This window comes from Lichenostomus cassidix, chromosome 13 (genome assembly GCF_008360975.1).
Source record: "Lichenostomus cassidix isolate B80296 chromosome 13, HeHo_3.0, whole genome shotgun sequence".
NCBI lineage: Eukaryota > Metazoa > Chordata > Aves > Passeriformes > Meliphagidae > Lichenostomus > Lichenostomus cassidix.
Window position 1 is genome coordinate 12,702,763 of NC_139494.1, and position 18,725 is coordinate 12,721,487.

Sequence of the window (18,725 nt, forward strand, 5' to 3'; positions counted from 1 at the left end):
GCTGCTGTCAGGCTCCCTGGGCTGGCAGGATCCATCTCCAGCATGTCCATGCTGTTGCTGCTGCTGCAGGAAACTGAGCTCTCATAAAAGCACTGCCGTGACCGACAGCAGCAGTGCACCGTGGCTGGGAGCTGAGCAGCTTCTGGGACAGACACTGCCCTGATTCGGGTGATTCATGCCTGAATAATGTCCTTTCACTTCCAGAGAGAGGCGGCGTGACAGGAGCGCGCTCCATCCGTTCTGACAGGGAACCTCTCCATGAGCCGTGCTGGGGAATCTGAGAAGATCGGGAGCTCCAGCTCCATTCCAAATGTGACAGGCCTGTGTAAATAAATAATCCCAATCTACATCATTATCTCTTTTTCAGGAAGTCGTCACATAAATCAGGCTGATACCGAGGCATGCTGCACGTGGGATTCATGCATCCAAAGCTGGGCTCTTCTCGGGTGAGATTTTGCGCACTCTTGAACATCACAGATTTCCTTCTGAGGAAGATCAAATGCTCCTATCATTTTCACCAGAAAAATGCTATCCACGGCAGAGTTCCAGTGGTGATTGAAAGTGTGAATTCTCATGCAAACAGATTCCTTTGCATACAGTCATCTGGGAATCGGGCCTTTGATTTTCATTTATTATTCTCCCTGGCAGCATGTTCAGTCAGTATGCAGATTTCCTCCTTCATTCAATTTTCAGTGGGCAAGAAGGCTACAATTAGTTGTATTATCATCAGTGTGAATAGAAGGGAAACACTGAACTGGATCTTTAGGAGCCTGCTGTTGCAGTGGGATGATGCAGATTCATTACACATGAGTAAGGTATGAAAAAAAGCTTCAGGCCAACTGCATTTGGCTCCTTGCTCTCTTCCTCCTTTGTGGGGCTTCTTGTCTTTTGCTGCTATTCCAGACCTTCCCCACAAATCATCCTAGCCAGGGAAATCACTGGATGGGACAAAGTTTTATCTTGAAGAACTGACAAGGACAAATAAATTAACACAGGAAGCTGGTAGGAGAAGCAGGCAGAGGGTTGCTGAGGAGAGACCATTGCAAAACAGCCCTAAGTGTGTTTCCAAAAATGCCTCCCATCTGAGCCTCCCTGATCTGGGACCTACATGCCCAAGCACAGAGCTCAGAAGCTCAGAAGCAAGACAGGAGATAGGTACAGCAGGCAAGGGGAGAAATATATTCATTTTACAAGCAGGATTTTTAGGGATGGAGTAAAGAACTATGTTCATTTTACAAGCAGGATTTTTAAGGATGGAGTAAAGAACTGTGTTTTCTTTTCTCCTGAACTTATTTCACAGGGTTTGGATTGAATTAGCTGTGTTGAAAGGAGGATTCAGATTTGTGGAATCTGTCTCTCTGCTCCCTTGCATGCTATCAGAGGTAATTTAGGCATTGCGTGTACTTGCATTGCTCTGAAGGTGTTAGGATCTCTAGGGCACAGATTCACATGCTGGAACTGATTCTGATGCCTCATTTGGTTAGGAAAAAAACTGTAATTTCCCTGATTTATAAGAAGACTGGGGATTTGGGGGTTGACCGTACTGTTGTGCTATGCTTATGTTTCCATGCTGTTAATAAATCAGATAGAAAAAGAAATTAAAGACAGATATTTTCTGCTGCCCTTATGCTGAAACATTATTAATTCACCAGGAAAAATTCATTTGGGTAATTTCCTCAACTTCATATGGTGACATTTCCATGGCTTAGCAAGCCCTCTGGCAGCAGTGTGCTCTGACTCCTCATATTGCTGAGGATCCTCAAGGTGCAGATTAGCTGAGTCTCTCAAACCCTGCACGGGGCCACAGGGATGCAGCACAGCTTCACAGAAATCACAGCAAAGAAATGTTACTTTTTCCACAAGCAACCAAACACGGGAGTCAAATCTTTTGTGTGTCTTCTCACAATAAAAAGGGATATCTGAGGGCTGCATGCTCAGTAACCACACTGCAACTCGGCTGCTCCCAGCACATTCCTGCTTTGTGAAATACGTGGGATGTCCATGCCTTTGAGACTGAGCCACTGGGAGGTACTGGGTTGGAATGGGCAGAGCAGACACACACATGGAACAGGACTGCAGGACTGTTGTTTTGTTAGCAAACCAGGCAAAATCAGAGTTCCCTTCCAGCAGGAAACTGCTGCTTTGACTTCTAGCTGTCCTTGTTCTGTGGACCTCTTTCCCCTCATCAGGATCCTCTCCCAAGCTCCCTTTTGTTTTTCCTCTTCTCCTCCTACATTTTGGCTCCTGTTTGAATTTCCTGGTGTGATGTTTATTGCAGTAATGAGTGCAGGGAGTCACGTGGCTGGTGACAGGTATTGACCCTCCTGTCACCACGCTGCTGCTGTCCCCCAGCCTGACAAACCCAGCTGTTCTGCTGGCAGCCTGTGAGCCTGATGCTGATGGTTTGCCTCATTTTGGCTTTCTAGTGTGCTTTTCCTGCTCTAATTTGGGTGCTCTTTGCCACCATCCCTGGTGAATTCTGTAAAATTTGGACTGCTATCTCATTAAAGTATAGCTTTTAATCAGTAGGTTCTTCATCCCCTCCCTTTTGCCTTAGCTGGTAATACTGTAAGCTATTTAAGCAGTGGAATTGCAGAGCTATTTTTTGAAACTCTAGGTGTTCCAATTAATTAATGTGAATAGAAATTATACTGACTAATCTCACCCTGGTGCTAGGGCATTTGACTGTATCAGGAGACCATTCATTGTGTATTTTCTATTTTAATTTCACATTTGGATATATAAGAGGCTGGAGTGAGTCTCTGAAGATGAGTCCTAGAGAAGCCTGCCTGTCTGGGTGCTTGCTGTGTTTAACCTGTTCTTCTGGCCCATGGAGGAATTGAATCTCTGCTCCTCAGCTGATGGTAGGAACCTGTTTTCACTCCTGATGCTTACTCAAGTGCTTCCCAAATTTCATCCCTTTCACCCTCTGTTACTCTGGCTGGGGTCCATGTTCCTAAGAGGAAGTTTTGTGGACAGTCAGTTGAAAGTAAATAAGATGGAGGGCACTTTTCCCAACAGGTTCCTTTGACCAAGCCATGCTGAGTCCCTCGATGAAGTGTGAACAATCCCTCTGTTTCACTGCTGAATTTGTCCAAGACAGATCATGTCACCAGCACTGACCCATGGCATTTGCATTGTCTCATACTTGTGGATAGGGATGTTCAGCTGGGAGAAGGCTTTTCCTCTCACAGTGCTGTATGAAGGTTGGCCAATGATCAGACATCTTGTGCAAATAAAGGCTAACTCCTTCTATTTTCAGAGACCAGAGACATGAAGGGAACAGCAGACAGACTTTGCTAAGCCAGTGTCTGAAGGAAACAACGTCCCCATCCTCTGGCAATGAACAATTTGGACCTGTATTCCTGCACATGTAAATCTTTTAATCTCACACTCCCCTCCTGAGCCTGCCTGCTCCCTCCTCCCCCCTTTTCTTCCACTCCTCCATCTTCAGTCTCTTCCCTCCTGCCAGTCAGCTGTCCCTAAGTCCATCAGAGCTGTTGCAGCAGGGTTCTGTGTGCCAGGAAAGATTATTCTTGACTGGTTGCCAAGTCTCCTGCTCTTGCTCTGGCACGCAGATAAAATGTTAATAGGGCCGAATGTATTTGACACTGAGGGTGAAACTGCGTGTTCCAGGCACAGAGCCTCTTGCCATCCATTTAGCAGCTGCACAGGCTGGATCCTTCCAGTTCAGTTTTGCTTGCTAAAGAGGAGCTGACCAGGGACTTTCAGGTTTGACAGAAACCAGGGATTACAGCTTCCTTGTGGCAAAAAGCTTAAGCAATGTCACCTGCTTGCTGATGGGTACACAAAGAGAAAATTCTTTTGTAAGGACAAGTCTGGAATTCTTTTTGCTGGAGCAGCTGACATGGATGTGGGAAGATCTGAAGTAGGTTAAAATGTGGTCTCTGTTCAGCTTGATAATTTCTGTGAGTGCTGAGGCTTCCCAGCAGGCTGAGTGTTGGCTGAGGTCAGCCCAAGTGCAGGAGGGAAGTCAGGATCCACCATTCCTCCTAGCACAGTTTGGGGCAGGAAGAAGCTGCTGCTCAGGTTCTGCCAGCCAAGTCTCTCCAGGTCTTGCCAAAGAAGAAGGTCAGATCTTTTCCTACATTTCATGTGGCCAGCAAAGCAGAAGAAGAATGTTCTTAATTAAGCCCTTGTGAGAGTGTCTCAGTGCATTTTGACTGATAGGATTACGTTGCTTTCATCGTTTTCTCTTAAGGGGAATTCCAGCCTGAAACACATCTGGCTGAAAATTGTTTCCTTTTAAAGTTCCTAATGGAGAACTTCCTCTGTAAATTCTAGAAGTGGATTATATTTTGTCTTTGGCAACTTCCTTTGCTAAGTCAAGGGTGATCTCGCTCCAACCACAGCAGCAGACATGTGGAGAGGACAGACAAAAAAGGTGCTGCCACTTGAGCAGGAAAAGTCAGGGGGGCTGAACTGACCTGATTTTCCACTTTCACAGCTTCTGGTAAAAGCCTGATAATCTGTCTTCACAGTGATAAAATAGTGTCATCATCCATGAGGATTATTGCCTTGCACTGGTGTAAAGGGGGAAAGGATGAATCCCCTGAGGTGTGGGACTGTTGTTGTCGGACAGAGGTCTGTCTGCCTGGAGCTTGTCCTGCAGGCATGGGGCTGCCAGGTGACCAAAGCTGTGATCAGCTGCAGAAATACAAGCCCAGCAACTGTGTTTTTCTGCAGAGTAGCAAATAATTTTGCTCCTCAGAAGCACATGCTGGACTACTTTTCATTGATAATTATTATGCACTTGAGGGAAGGGTTCTTTTAATGGGGAAATGCATTTTTTTTTCACACAGTATGCAGTTTCTCTCTTCCTTCTCTCCCCCTCAACAGTATGCAATAAACTCATCATAAGATTTATTAATGAACTGTCATGGTGATTTCCTTGAGTACCTTATTTAGCTGGAAATTACTCTAGGGACCAGACCCTGTATATGCTGAAATCGGTGGAAAATTCGCATCTACTTCAAAAAGCTGCAGGTAAGACCTGTGTGTAATTAGGGAAAAACAAGAGCTCAGATGGTATCATGGGCTGGGAGACAAGCATTGATGGAGCATGGGGTGGGGAGAAGCTTGGAGACTTTATTTATCAGTAGCACCATGATCTCCCAGAGGATCTCCTGTCCTGTGTCCAGTGCAATCACAAAACCAAAACTTTAAAGAGCTGTGATCTTGGCCTGGAGCAGGCAGATATGTGATGATTATGGCCTGGCTTACAATAACTTGAGTGAGTAGGAATCTTCCATGGGAATACCATAATTGAAATATTTCTCATTGGTTCAGCAAGAACGAGACAATATTTAACATGTTAACCTATTAACATCCACTTAAGCATTGTTAAGGGACAGTGCCAGAACTCTGAGCTCTTAAAATGCTGCCCAGGTTGCTTCTAGCTTTCAGGACTGATCTGAAAAGGTTGGCAGAAGTGACTCTCTAACACTTGCTGCAATTAAAAAGTGTAATTCTGGGATGCAGGGAGAATGGGAATGATATACATGGTCAGGAATGAGCTTCAGGAGGTGATTGGAAAGGCAAGCAGCAGCTGTAGGTGGCAGTAATCTTTGTTTTAGAAAATACACTCCTCCCTTTTCCCCTCTGACTTATTTAGCATGTTTGAAGGAATTGCAGCACAAGTAGGAGCAGTGTGGTTTGGTTCCTGGGTCCCAGGAGGATGATGAGCTGTGCTTTGCAAGTGAGAGCACTTTGAGCCTGGTGCTGCTGTGCTCAGGGACTGCACAGGGCTGGTTTGGTGTCTGGGGACACAGCTGCACACATCTGTGTGCTGATGCCATCAGACACCCTGGGGACTGTGTGGGGCACAAGCTCTCCTGGTTCTGGAGCAGTAAAGCTGCAGTCAGAGCTTGGCTGCTTCAGTGGGAGAGCTGCAGTGTGGGTCTGTGCTGGGTTGTCACTCTTAGAGCTGCCACACTTGTCCCCTGCTCCTCTGGAGCCACCATATCACCTTTTTTATGTCTTCAAAGCCTCCTGACTCCTCACCATGTGTTTTACCCTGGTGACTTTTGGCTCCTTTTAACATTAATGGAGTGTCTTGCTTTCAGAATGTTGATCAGTTGAGGAAGATCTGCAGCCCAGGAATATTCTGGGAGGAAGGGCACACTCTCTTTATCCCATTTCCACTCCCTGGGAGATCTCTGGATCTGTTTGTGATATAAAGTGTTTGGGAAAGGTGTTTATAAGGAAGCCAATTCCCCCTAAAATGGATACAGGACTGTTGCTACTTTATCACCCAGAGTACCCAGGTGTCATGGTAATTACTTTGAAGTGTAATCACTGAGTAATCGAGAGGCAATATAATTGGTACCTGGATGCAGAATATGTAATTACTGTGTTGTGTAGTGACAGGGTATTTGCCAAGCATATCTTTCGTAGTTACCAAGTAATTTAAGAGAATTTGCATAGTATTTCTTGTCTGAGAGACAGAAAAAAATCACCCAGCTGAGATCTCTGCAGAGGACTATAAACTTTCTGCCAGCAGGATTTGTAAGCTTTTCCAAGCAAGCAATGTTGGAAGAATTTGCTTTCTGCCTTTCCTTTTCTTTCCAATACAAAAGTTCTCTGCCTGCACAGTGCTACCAAAGGAAAGTTTTCTTTTATTTCCTGCCATGTGGAACATGTGCGTCAGCCAGGAGAGAGATTCATTGAGAAAAGAGATAAATTAAGAAAGAAAAACTCATTTAATGAGAGGAATAAGAAAAAAAAAAAAAACAAACAGCAGGCTTTGAGATGTCAGAGCAAAGTGCCCCATCTCCATCAAAGCCTGAACACTGAACATCTCCCTGGGGCTGAAAATGTGGCACCTCAGGCAGGAGAAGGGAGGATGCAGCTCCAACCTGTGTGTCACCAAGTGCAGAAGTGCACAGGGAGGATGCCTTTTGTCCAGAGTGCTCAAAGGACAGCTTCAGCAGGATTTCTGCCGTACCGCAGTAGGGAACAACAAAATTTATGGCTGTACCTATGCTAATGACCTGCAGAGGCAAAGCAGCCATTTGTTCCATGCAGCCCCTGTTAAAGCACAGCAACATCTTTCCCTTTCCTCTCGGTGGGAGAGTGATTGGTGTTTACAAACTGTCTTTTTCTTCCTGTTTTTGGAAATACCCTGCCTGGGTAAATCATGGAGAGCAGCCTGGTTGAGCTGTGTCCTCATTTACACAGGACTGGGGGGAAGGATCAGACAATATACATCACCAAGGTAGCTCTTTTCATCACTGCACTTGGCCTTAATTACATTATATTGCCCTCTCTAGAGAAATCTCTGACACTTTGGGCTTCCATAAAGTAATACTTTATCTTCTTTTTCATTAAATAGTAACTACTCGTTAGGGCAATACAACATGCTGCTTTTCCTTCACCTTCTAATGAGGTTGTGCTCCTGCACATCTTGAGTATAAATAAACCCAGGATTTGGTATTTTAGCTATTGAGGTTTTGGCTTTACCTAGCAAAAAAACAAAACAAAACAACAAAAAACCCACAAAAAAAGACCAAACAAAAAAACCCCCAAAAACCCCACCAACCAACCAAAAAAACTCAAAACCCCACAAACCCCAAATAAACCAACAAAAAAACCCCAAATAGCAGATATGCTCTCTTCTGGTATATTTTGGTGCTGTTTTGCAGCATTTGCTTTTGGGTGAGTTGCTCTTTTGTTGCTGACACCTTGCAGCCAATGCTAAACAGGTGAACCACAGCCACCACATTTTCTGCAAATTGAACTTGGCTAATCCTCTGCATTCAAACCAGCCCTCACCTCTCTATTGATAAATACAGCTTATGCTCTAGTCCCAGGGAATGCAAATACTGTTTGCAGAAATAGTGCTATCCTGGCTACTTCTCATTATCGTGTTTTTATTGCCAGGGATCCTGGAGCTTTTTAGTAGCTACAGAATCAATAATGCTGTGACATTCATACATTTCTCAATGCCACTGTGCATGGTGCAGAATCAAAGTGCTGGTTCTCAGGGGCTCTACCTGATACTGATACTTGTGTACTCATATAATCCTTTTTATCTATAGTTTACAGATCTTAATTAAGATTTACAGCGCCGTTGTGAAGTGGATCTTCATGTCTGGGCAGAGCAGCTTGGCCAGATGCTAGAGAGGAGTGTCTCAGAAAAGCTCAGGCTTTTTGTCAAAAGCATTCAGCTCCCAAAGCAAGGAGCTCCTTGGCAGCCAGGCTGCTTTGCAGGGAAATCTGCCTTTCTCTGAAGCCAGGACTGCAGCCCTGGAGTCCTGACACCCACCTTTGGTGATATTCCTTGCTCCACTTGTTCCTGTTTTTTGCAACATTTTCTAAAAATATTTGATTTTTGAGAATCTGTTGCACCCAAGGCTTTAGTTTCCCTCCCCCTCTCAAATCTGTGGAGGTTTTCCTTGCAGACTTTAAAAATAACTAACTCAATAGTTATTTACTAAACAACAAAAATAACTAAATAAATACAATCAATTTGATTCACTCTAGCTTCTGGAAACACTATTCTGGAGACAAGGAGGCTTCCAATTTCCTACATGAGTCATGATGTTCTTGGATTCAACCTATCAAACTGTATCAGCAAATCATATTATATAATGTAATATAACAAGACACAACTGCCTGTGTTTAACCTAGAAAAGATTAAAAAACATGTCCTACCATGGTCATTGGGCTGTCCTGGCAAAATTGTCATTCTCTTTTCTGTCCAGCTGCCGCCCCTGCTGTCCTCCCCAACCTGCTGTGCTGGAAGAAAAGTGCCATTTTTAGGAACAAAGATCTGAGCAACTCTGGTAACAGAGAAGCAAGTCCTGCTTGTGCCACTTCTCTGGTTTGGAGGCTGAGCGCTCTAAGGTCGTGTCCAGGGTTTTGTCTTTTATAATTATGCACAACCAACATCTTCTGGTTGAAAACTGATGCACTCACAGTGGTGTGGGAGTTGAGGGGGAGACTTTGAACAGCTAATGCTGCCTTGTTCTCAGTTTTCATGTAAAGTAGTAGGAAAAGGGATGTGCAGATGTGATGAAGAGTCACTCTCCTTTTATTCCTCACCTGTACAGAATGAGGGGATTTGGAGTCTTTTAGTTCTGTTTCTGTGTCTTGCACTCACCTAGTGTAAGGCACAACCCAGAATCAGCCTGGAGAATTTCTGGGAGGGGTTGGCCTGGGAATCCTACAGCTCCTTTCTCCTTACCTTGGCCTCTGGGGATGCAGGGGAGGCTCCAAACCAGCCCTGGGACCTGTACCCCTCTACCCAAAACCCCTAAAATAGAATCATCCTTTTGCCTGAGTAATTCAGCTGTGGGGTTTTACTGACTGGTGGTCAGTGCAACAGAGGAGCTTTTTTTGAGAGAGGAAAGCTGTGAACAGGGTGCAGCTCCCTGTGCCCTGGCAGTTTCCTTGTGCTGTCACAAGCCTGGCTGCAAGTGCTGCTTGTGCTGAGCCAAAGTCTGAGGATGTGGGAATGGAAGGAGGAACAGGAATCACTCTCTCATCTTTCTCATTTCCCTTGGGGACTTACTCCTTTTCTCTCCCAAGGCCCAGTGAGCAACAGCTCAGAAGCAAATTTAATTTAGCACCTGTCGAAGCTTTTGTGTCTCAGGTGTTGGCCCTGGCAGAGAGAAGCATCACATTTGTTTGAGGGGCAGACATTGGGCAGGAAGAACAGGAGCCAAGCAAGGTTCATTTCAAGGGTGATTAGGAAAATTGTGCCTTAGGAATCACAGTCCAAGGGACAAATCTCAATGAGCAGCAGGGGCTTTGGTGCAATACATGATCTGGCAGGGCTGGAGGGGAAGCAGGGGAAGAGCCAGCCCAGGCTTCTTTTAAGCATCACAATGATGCACCTCTCTGCAAAGCCATTATGGAGAAATGTCTCAGGGGAGGAGATTTTAATGTATTTCAGCATGAGGTAAATGATCCCATGCTGAGAGAAGCTGGCACCCTCTCTGTGCCAGCCTCCACCACGAGCAGCCAGTCCCCAAGCAAAGCCATGGCTAGACCTTTATGAAATGCAGCATAGATGCTGGCATTAATATTGCTTTGCTACCAGTTACACGTAAAAAAGGAAAAAAAAGAGAAAAAGAAAGGGCAAAGCTACCAAACAAGCTCTGAGAACAACAGCAGCAGCAGCAAAATCCTCAAGCTGTGCTGGAACAGAAAGTAATTAAGAAATATTTCATATCTCCAAGCGGCCCTGAAATTTTTATTCCTGTGCATGAAGCTCGGTAGGCTCCTCACGGGCTGCTGCTGCTGCTGCTGCGTTCAGTGCAATAAATCCTGTTGCCTTTGGAGCCTGACAGCCAGCCCGGGATGTGATCAGAAAACCAACAGGCACTCTCTGTAGGGTTTATTCCTTGCCTGCATCAAGTCTGCTCATACCAACCAAGCCAGTGCTCCAGGTTGCAAACCAGTAGGTAAAATGCTGACCTATCTTTGGGGGATAAAGATCAGAAAGGTGGGGAGTGGTGTCAAGAGGCGGGATGGGGAGAGTGGGGATTCAGACAAATAAGGTCCCATTTGCAATATTTCCATCTCAAACCCAAGAGGCTCACCCAGCCTAAGTCCAGCCCTAGAAGTATTTATGGCCCTGTGAAGGTTGACAGATCCAGAGCTGAACTTCTGTGGAAATAAATCATGTTGTGCTTTAATGTCTCTTCCAGTGAGCTGTGTCAGTGCATCCCAGCCTGGTGGGATGTGGCTCAGGGCTGTGCCTGGCACTTGGTGCTGGTGTCCCTAGGTGGCCCTGGCAGCTGTCACCCACCTGGGTGAGCTCAGCTGAGACCAAATGTCCTGCACAGTTGGCAGCTCCTCTGGGAGGGAGGCAGGGGAATGGACAGTCTGTTTTTCTTTCTCGTGCTCTTAATCATAAAAGAAAGTGTTTCTAAAGCTGTAACCAAAACTGTCTCTAAAAACATTGACTGCAAGAGAACCTCTGTCTCTGCCTTTGGATTCAGACTGTTGGCTACAGGCTCAATTCTTGCAGGTCTGAATCCTAGGGAATCCAATTCCTCACCCTCCTTCCCATCAATCTTAGTCTCCACAAAATTCAGAACCACTGGGCTTGTGCTGCACCGTCTTAAAGAAATGCATCAGAGCAAGCAAACAGCTGCAAACAGCTGGAGCAGTGACAGTTATTAGCAGCTAAACCCTTCCATGTCACACACCAGGGCAGGGACAAGACATCTCTGGTGCCTCACCCTGCAGGTGATGGGACGTGACTGTCTGAGCCAGGCAGCTCCTTCAAGCCTTTGGTCATGAGTCAGCCTGCAGGCTGTGAGGTCTATTTTCTTCCTTTTCCTCACATTAGCCATCAGGTGAAGCAGGATGGATGGGTTGTTTTGGTGGGGGAGTGACTCCATCCACTCTTTAGTGTATGAGAAAGTAAAAACAGTGTTATTTTTAATCAAATGCTTCATTCTGACTGCAACTTTATACTCATATTTTTTTCAGCTTTTGCTTTTGTAGCCTGGTATAATGAAAATACTGAAAAGGAAAAGTCATTTAAAGGTGAAAACCTCATCTTTTTTATTTAGAGCTAATCAAATGGGATGTATAACTTCACTAATTATTTCTTTTCATTAGGGAAACCTTGTCAAAACCAGAAGCTTTTCTTTAAGCACTTTCTTGAGTGTCAAAGGCTCATCTTTTCTCCTAAAAATATGGGACTGGAATGGTGCCCAGGTACATCCACTCCGTGGATGATTTTGTTCCTCTTCAAGTGTCCACAGCATAAAAGAGGCAAATTGTTGGACCTTGAAAGTTTTCTCATGAGGCTTTCACTTGAGAAATGGAGAAAAAAGCCAAAGTCCTCGAAGCTCATGGGAGGTGCTGGTCAAAGGCTGCTCCTCCTGGGTGTGCTGAGAGCTCAGCCCTTCCCTGTGGAGCTGCAATGTCCAAACTGCAGCAGCTGCCAGGGACCAGCATGGGCACAGCTCCCTGGGGAATGCAGGCAGCTGCTGTGCTGAGAGCTCTCCCCCTTCTATCCCTCAGAGCACTGATTCAGGGAAACAATTTAAGTCCATCTCTTTCCTGCTATTTCTATTCCCTTCTTCTGTATTCTCCCTTCCTCCTTTTTCTCGTTGTTTTCTTTCCCCTTCTCCTTCCATGCATGAACTAATTGACGTCTGATCTATTCAGAGGTTCGGCCCTAAAAAGTAACCTTCACTTAACTGCTCACATAACTTGCCTGTCACTTTTGATAACAGTCAGGGCATCATTTTTGCAAGTGTTCAACAGTAAAATTACTGCTTTGCTCTTGTCAAGCAAATGAGCCCTGAGGCTTGTGTGAAAACCATTAATGATGATGCCACGGTGGGACTGGTGCACTGGGCAGCCTGCAGAAGCACAGCTCCTCCATTCACTGTGCCCCTGCTGAGCAGTTTAGGTTTAATTAACCTGCATTAATGCCTGCTGGGATAGCATTTTCCGTGCCTCCTTTTTCAGGGGGTCAAGTGGAGCCAGAGACAGCTGCTGGTGTCTCAGGTGCCCTGAGTACGTGGCTGGGATCCTGGAAATGTTTATGGCTGTGGTGTGGAAATAAACTCGGCTTATTGCTCTCATAAAACTGGTGGCTGTAGCCTTGGGCTTTGCCAGACCTGCTGAGCTGCTGGAGAGAATTATTGACAGAACATAAACCTGCTGCAGCGTGGTGCTGGGGCACAGGGCTGTGCTGGGAGGTGTTTGTAGGGCTGCAGAGATTCTGCAGGGTTCTGCAGAGATGCTCTGGGTGTTTCCATCCTCCAGAAGTTGTTTTCTATCTGTATCTGTGCAGTGAAGTAGTGAAGTTTGCTTTCTCACAGCAAAGGACTCTGAGAGTGGGGTTTGTGTTGCTGAGTTTGCACTAAGCTGTTATCAGGAAAGTGAGCATCTACCCCAATAGTTGTAATTATAGTTATGAGGCTGCTACTATTGCTATTATACTGGTTAGTAACAGGCAGGGGCAGGGCACTGCTCCACACCTGACATGGAATTCAAGAGGGTTTTGAGATCTTGAAGACAGCAGGCAACATAAATCCTGTTCTTTAAGAAATTAAGCTTCAATGGGGCTCTGCTGAATTGAGTACCATTCCTCTTCCGCAGTAAAAAATGCAAAGCTTAACTTTTTTCTTGTTTCTTTACGATCTATGTGCCCTAGAAGGAATAAAAGTCCAAGAATCAGGAACTTGGGCAGTTCTCCCTGCTGCTGAAGCTCAGATGAGACACAGGCTTTGCCATCAACAGTGCTTGCTTGTGTCTTCACGTGGCTTGATGAGTGAATGAAAGGAATTACGAGTGGAGTGGTCATTAGCACGTATTTACATAGGTTAATTGCATGGGGTAAGGAAAGATCAATTTGATTTTCAATGGGGCTACTGATGGAGACATCTTCCTGACAGAGCTTCATGACCCCTTTCCTTGGCATTGAATTACATTTTTCGGGTCTCAGCAGGCTGTAGCTAAGGATTTAACAAGCTTCTAGGTCATGTCAAACTTGCTTTTGTAGTTCTGAGTGTTTGGTTTTGATGTGCCATGTGTGCTGGGTGCATTTATTGAATTTACCCTTGCAGCCCAGTGAGGAGATTTCCAAGGAGGGAAACTGCTATCATGCACACATAAATGAACTTGAGAATCAGAGAATGCTTGGGTTTTGCATGGACCTTAAAACTCCTCTCATTCCAAGTTCCTGCCCATGGAAGAAACACCTTTCACTAGACCAGGATCCTCAGAGTTCCATCCAACCAAGATTTGGACACTTGCAAGGATGGTGCATCCACAGCTTCTCTGGGCAACCTGTGCCAGAGCCTCAGCACCCTTCTGGGGCCATGTGAGTGACTGTGGCAAACTTTGATCAACAAAGATGACAAACAGTTGCCTTTAGGACATCTGAATACCTCCAGTCTCCTTAACGACCATTATTTCATTATTGCTACCCACAGTCACCCTGTTTCCTGGCTAAGTGTGAGCAGTTGGGATTCATCCTGCTTTTCTTGGGCTAAGTCACTCTTGGTAAACCACTCTGCCACTTGGGCAGAGTGGCTTAGAGCTGGTTCTGTCATGTCTCCATTAGTCTGCCATCTGCCACCCACCCCAAACCTCCCCCTGGCCCCAGGCCAGGGCTCTTGCAGGCTCTGCAGATGCTCCAGCACCCCAGTGGCTGCAGGATGGGAGTTTAAATAAAACAGAGCATTGATGTGGAGATGAAATTAATTAATGTCCCTGCTATTAAATTACTGTCTCTAAGGGAAGACTTTTATTTTGCCTCTCAGATGACAGTGTTTCATTAGGGAAAAAATGCATGAGGTTTGAGAGCTCAGGCTTTGAAACACTTTATCAGTTTTATTTATAAGTAAGAGTTGCATCATTTTTCTGGTGGCTTTAGTAGAATGCAGAGTTTAGCCCTCTATTTTTTGGTTAGAGAATTACTGAGAAAACCCTGTTTCTGTGAACCCCTAAGTTGCAAGAGAATCCTACCCAATTTTTAAAGATCAGTCCCTGACATTCTACACAAATCAGCAGCTGAACACCTCAGTGGGGCAGCCATTCTTTTATCTGTTCATTTATTTCCAAAAATATATGGGCAAGCTGCACACACCTTTCAGGGCATGCATCAACTCCTGACCCTTCCCTGGGTTCTGGCCTTACCTTGCTTCACATGGGAAGTAAATTGTTTGACTTTGTGAATCTGGTGATTTGTATCTTCCTTATTTAGGGATATAATAAGAAGTGGAGCAAGTAGATGAGAAAGGCAGAATTTAGGAAAAAACCACTGGAATATGACTGGGAAACCTAAGGCAGAGTTGCAGGCAGAGACAAATGGGTGCACAATTCTTGCTGTGTACCTGCTGCCCACTGCCCATCCTGCTGACATGGCAAACTTCCTGAGCTTGGCATTGCTGAACTAAATCGAAGAACAGCCTCTTGTAGGAGTGGAAGATCAGGGTGGAGGTGCTATGGTCAGGAAGTCCAGCTGACTCCTCACTGCAGCCAGAGCTGTCATTTCCTCACTGTCAGAAGCATTTAAATAAATAAATAACCTCACAGTAGACACCTCTATTCTTATTGTATGAGCTAGAAGAAAAAGTGTACCTGGAGAGTACATATGATTTATTTAGCAATACAAGAATGGTGAATATCTGCAGAGAATGAAAAAATTACCCAATCCTTGGGGTTATTTGATCTGCTAATTATCCATACTTCAGAACTCATTATTCACACTTTTCTGCTTTCCTCCAAGAAATCTACTTGGCAGACATCTCTATATATTTTTATAGCTTTCTGTGAGATCAGCAGGAACAAAAGAGAAGAAAAATTTGAGTTGTAAACTATTAATAAAAGGCAAATATACAACAGCCGTCTCTGATGTTTGCCAGCAAGCAGATCGAGAGAGAGATCTCTGCTATGTCGATATCCTGAATGACTGAAAAGAAAAAAATAAGTTTTTTAGACTTGCCTTTGCCCAGTTGAACAGCCAAGGGCAAACTGCAGCTCCGTTTGGAAGCATGTTTGGCAGAGGCAGCAGTGGTGACTCACGGATATTAACAGCAGCAGGGTTTTGGATCTCCTGCACCTTGCTACCACAATGCCAAGCTATTCATCAGCACAAACACTGTCCTGCACACTCTCCTCCAGTAAAAAAAAGCCAAACTAAGGAGGCCTTGGGAACTCTAATTTATGCCAGGCTTGGTCCAAAACTTGCTGGAAAGATTGCTTTTGACTGAAAAGGGATGTGGAACTACCTAAAATGGCCCAGTGCAGGTGGCAAACAGTCCCCAGTCTATGTAAAATCACATTTTACGCCTTGAACATTTTGCAGCATCATGGAAAAGGTCACCTCTGGGATGCAAAACTGCTGGTGGAAGAAGACAGTGCTACTTTCTGAGTATGGCCATGGCAGGGGTTTACAAGGATGGAGGTTTGCTGGCTAGGACAGAAGGAGTTTATATATGTCCCACCTTCATTTTGGGCAGATTTCTTTTTGACATTAATGAATTCATGTTCAGATGGCTTCTTTGGATTGTAATACACCTGTTCTGATTGCATCTTGACCCCTCCTTATGGACAGGGCTGCTCTCAGTTTTCTCTGGGTACCTCCATGGTTGGAGCTGTATTCTTGTAATTGAAGGAAAAGCCCTTGACACCCTTCAGAAAGGAGCACAGTTTTGTCCCTGGTACCACCAGCTCATGCTGCAGATGGTAATGGAAGTAAATGGTCAGATCCACAGGGGAAGGCTGAGGGAGTTTGATGTTTGAATTGAAGCACCTACAGCCTTCTGTGGGTTTGTCTCTGGACCTACACATCTCTGCTCCTTCTCCTTCAGTGCTGTGGATCTGCAGGTATCCTTGGATTCCTGCAGTAGCAAGAATTAGCCAAGAAATGGGCAGATTTGTTTTATTTGGTGCCCACTCAGCGAGTGCCTAGAGCAGGGAGTCACTCCTCCTCCCCTCATTATAGTTGTGTTGTAGAGAATGTGTTAAAAATGCAGCAGCTACTGTTTGTTCTTGGAAAACACAGGATCTTCTATCAGGATAAACATTTCCAAAAGTGCGTGGCCTCAGTGACAGCTACAGGCCTAAGAAGGACTTAAATGATACTCACAGGGTTAGAATTGACCTTCACCAGACTGAGTTTCACTCTCTGAGCTAGAGAAAAGTGTGTTAAAACGGGATTTATTTTGCTTCTTTATGCACAGGCAAATATGTCTTGTGTGTTTGGATCTATATTTTCTGAGTGCTTCATTTAAACTCTGAACTCTGGAGCAGATGAGCACAGGAGGCTGGTGGCAGCTGCAGAAAGTATTTCAGACCCCATAGCTGGCAAGAGGAGAATAATGGAATTTTGGTTGGCTATCAGTAGAAAGTGGGATGACATTTTTCCAAGTCCACCTCTGCAAATATTGTTGTATTTTATGTCATGTCTTCTTCAGGGCAGGAGACCTGTAAGATGTGATTTTCATAGGTATCAAGTGAGAACAAAACAAAAACACATTTTGAGGGATATAGAGGAAAATTATCCTTATCTATCTTATCACCAGTAAGATGTGATTTTCATAGGTATCAAGTGAGAACAAAAGAAAATCACATTTTGAGGGACACAGAGGAAAATGATCCTTATCTAGAGGTGCTGGTTTGAGCTTATGGGCAGATGTGCATTAAAGGATCATGCTGAAAGATGACAGTCCAAGAGGATGAGCTTTAGATGACAGGATTTTCTTTTTCCTACCCTTTCTCTGGCTGTTAGTGCTCTTCCAGGAACAGATCTATTTGATGGGGGCATGTGCACACTTTGAGGGGGCAGGTTTGTCATCCCCCAAGGCAGCAGATCTGTCAAGGCTCCAATGTCAGGCTGTCAGGCCACTGAGACTTCTTCTTTTCAACCACATTTGGGAGGGGCTGAACCTGGTGAGACGAGTCATGTACCCAAGACATAAATTCTCATCCAGGAAGCAAAGACCCAGCCTGGGGAGAGTGAGGCATTTGAAAAACAAAGGCAGGGAAGTGCACAACTGAGTTGTCTTATGTTGCAAATGTGACTTTTCACATCAGTGATCAGAGTGCAAGTCACTCAGGTCTGGTTATCTGAAAAACAGGATGAGCAGCCAGAACACAGCAGTGTCTTCCTGGGTTTCCCAAGCCTACCTGCAGTTCATGCAGGGTGAAACAGGAGACAAAAAGGAATGTCCTGACTCTGGATGATGACGCTGTGTTGTTTATTTTAATGTAGGTCAGAAAGTCACACTGGAGCTGGGGAAGGGAATAGCACTTTGCATGGGGTCATCATGTAAAACCAGGGGACAACTGACCCCAAACTCTGTGTCTCCATTCATGCCAGCTGGCCAGGGCATGCCAGCCTGCTGCAACTCAGCTCACACCCTCGTAAAACAGAGGATAAACTCCACCACTAATCTGACCTTTCTATAAACCTGCTGTGCTGTGTTACATCGCTTGAGCCCAATCAATTCTAAACACCACTGTTTGCCAACCTTGCATTGTTCCCACAAACCAACTGAGTGTGTTAAGAGAGGATAATTAGGGAGAACACAGTAATTAATACTGCTGATAATAACCCAGAGGTGTAATTTAGCTGCCTGACTTAGACTGAATTCCCTGGGCTGGAGGAGGAAAAGGCACCTGCTGAAGTCTCTCGCAGCAGCTTAGCTCTCCGCAGGAGGCAATCGCACGCCGAGCACACAGAAGCCACTGAGGTCTCTCCTGAGCTGCTAATGATTGCCTTGCAGACAGCGATGGCATGTCACTATTGATTATTTTCCTATTATAAACTCCTTCCTCTTCTCCCTTTTTGCCATGATCTGTTGGGTAAACACAGGAAACGGGTAAGAGCGGCTGAGGTTTGCGGTTATGAAGTGTTTGGTTCAGCAGGCAGTTCTTGTGCTAAGGAAGTGGCTGCAGCTGAAAGAACAGTGTAAAGGGATGTGGTGGTATCAGGATAAAAATCATCCTTCAGTCCTATGTGGGCTTTTGTACACTGACATTACAAGAGGCATTTTTTAACACTGCTGTTTTGAGCAAGCTGCAGTTGGCATTTTATGTGCAAGTCCATGGTCAGAGCTATTTGTTTTTCATACTGTAGTCACTCCAAATATTTTATGACTTGCTTTTACCAAGAGATCCTTAGGTCTTTTAGGTTCCTGTGATTTCCTATTGGCTGTGGCAGGGTTGAACATGGGAGAGATGAATTTGTTTCCCATCTTCTGGTCACTACTGGCTTCATG